Genomic DNA, 2,907 nt, shown 5'->3' with positions numbered 1-2,907 from the left:
TTTGCTTACATGTGAAAATCTAGTTAGATAATAAGTAATCAGCATCAAGGGGAGACCAAAAATTTCCATTGTGAATCCTCACAAATAAATTAACATTTGACTTCATTCATTGGTATTACTAAACTTTCTTAGACTAATTTACCATATATTTGTATTAGGACCACTGAATGAGGGCTAAGATGGAAAAAGGGAGGAAACTAGAATATGATCAGTACTGTCCAGATGATTAGCTATTTTCACATAAGTTAACATACAGCGTGCACACTTCTAACAATTTTACTTTGGGCCCCACTTGCACCAAGATTTCCTTTCCAAAGTTTCTGTTCTTTTGTTTCCAGAGTATATCCATTAAGCAGTTACTCCCCAATCTCTTCTCTCCTTAGTCCCTAGCACCCACCAAGCTGCTTTCTGTCTCAAGGGATTTACCTCTTCTGGATATTTCATATATACGGAATCATGCAATTTATGACTTTTTGTGTCTGTCTTATTTAATTTAGCATACTGTTTTTGAGGTTTATTAAGGTTGTAGTATGTATCAAGAATTTATTCCTTTTTATGGCTGATTGATATTATATTATATGCATATTTCATAATTTGCTTATCTGTTGATTAGTTGGATATTGGATTATTTCCACCTTTTAACTATTGGTTGAGTACCTGTTTTCAATTCTTTTGGATATATATGAGAATTGGAATTGCTGGATTGGAATTGGTAGCTACTCTACCAATTCTATGTTTAACTTTTGAAGAACTACCAAATTGCTTTCCACAGACCATTGTACATTCCCACCAGCAATGTGTGGACACTCGCATTCTTAAAATCATGCCAAAAAGTATCATGGAGAATTTTGAACCAATACCTAGAATTATAGTTCTTCTTGAAATGGTTCTTAAAATATTTGTTTATTGAAAATTCAAAGAGTTATAGTCACCATCAGGAATACCAGTCAAGTTTTCAGATGTGTGGTTAGAGGTAACTACATCATGACTACCTAGTGACCGTCAATTAAGAAATGTTAAATTGAGTGTCAAAACGTGTCTCAGAATTAATGAAATAAGAAGTTCTAAACATCATCCTTTATTTAAATGTACTTAAGATAGTTTTTTTTTATTAAGGATTTGAAAATAACCAATACTTAATAATTATTATTGTGCAAACATAAAAAAATAAGTATTTACAAAAAAATTACCCTGATCAAGCTAAATTGCACTCTAAACAATACCACTTAATGCAAAAATGTTCAGGTTTTATATCCAATATGTTTATTTTATTTTAACTCTTAGATTTTATTATGAATTTAAATATTAACATATATATTAGTAGGCCATGGATTTGTATCTTCTGCACTTCTCTATATTCTTAATAATATATTTCAAGAAAGAGTCCCAAGTTGGCAGGGCCCTGCATAGATAGGACAGATCCAAGTTCTGGTGGGCCTAGAACTTTTAAAATTTGTATAGTTCTTTTTAAGAAAAATAATAAGAAATTAAAAATAAAAATATTTTAGTATTTTAATATTTATCCAGAAATTTTTTAAAAAGCACAGTGAATTACAAATTTTGGAATCTGTTGATTTGCATAAGCATCAGACACTCCTAGGAACTTGGTTACAATCTACAAAAGGGAGAAGTCTTCAAGTTTGAGTTTTCTTGGCTTCACAGAAAATCTGCTCATATCTATACCAAGGACTATTTACCATCGTCTTCTATCTATTTGCAGTCTAGAATAAAATGGACTGAACCCAGAAGCATGATAAAAGCTGTTAAAATGACTTTGGCATCCAAGAGGTCACATATGTTTCATAAGGGAATAATTTTGCTTATGGAAAATACCTGTGAGAATGTCATGAATTGCCACAGCTGGAAAGTTTAAATGTATCTAATCTAATATTCTTACTTTAGAGTTGAAGAAAATGAGTGACAGAGAAGTAAATTAACTTGCATCAGATCATAATTCTAGCTAAAAGAAGACCAGAATGCAGGTTTTGCCTAATTTCAACATAGTTATCTTTCTACTTTGGAAGAAAAAGAACACTCCTGGGGTGCCTGGATGGCTCAGTCGTTAAGTGTCTGCCTTTGGCTCAACTCATGATGAATACTCCAGAATTATTTTAACTCTTAGCACTACTGAATCATACAAATTGATCCAGTTAAGTAAACAGGGAAGATGATGGAGGAAAACAACAAAAACCAGAAGCTAATCGGCACTGACTACATGTTAGTAACTATGCTCTGTTCGTTATAATATAGTCTCATTTAATAACCACTGTATTGCTGTCCTCATTTTATAACTGAGATACTAAAAAGCTCAAAGATGATATCTGGCTTGATTAATTTTCCTTCTACTGCCAGTTGCCTCATGAAAACAAGGAGCCCTGGGCACTGCTGCATATACGTGTTTTTGGCATTTATGCCCATGCATCCCTTCTTGAGCTTCCCTACTATGTCTTATTCATCTGACAAATTATTAATTTCCCTTTGAAAACAAGATAACTGTCAACATTCTTCCCAAACATACCAGGAGGATGTGTCAGTGCATTCACATACAAAAAGCTACAGCGAAAATACTATGTGACAAGTGTTATATTAGTGGTAATACCAAGTGGCTTAAGGGAATCATCAAAAAGGTAAGTCTTTCCAGGATGGTGTGACCTCTGAAACAGCATCTAAGAAGACATTGCATTGAAGTGCATTCTGAGTAACTGATGATAAAAAGACATATATTCCAAGTAAACCATGTGAAGTTTGAAAAGCGTATCCAGCTTGGCTAAAGTAAAAGGCTTTAGTTGCAAACTGACACAGAGGAATGCCAATGAAATGGTTAGGACTCATCTAATGAGGGGTCTTGCTTGTTAATGCAAGCAGTTGGGGTTTCAATTAATAGCTAATTGGAAATGTGCTAGAGAT

This window comes from Leptonychotes weddellii, chromosome 14 (assembly GCF_054177405.1).
Source record: "Leptonychotes weddellii isolate Sample4059 chromosome 14, ASM5417740v2, whole genome shotgun sequence".
In the NCBI taxonomy this organism is placed as follows: Eukaryota; Metazoa; Chordata; class Mammalia; order Carnivora; family Phocidae; genus Leptonychotes; species Leptonychotes weddellii.
This window is presented reverse-complemented; position numbering follows the sequence as displayed.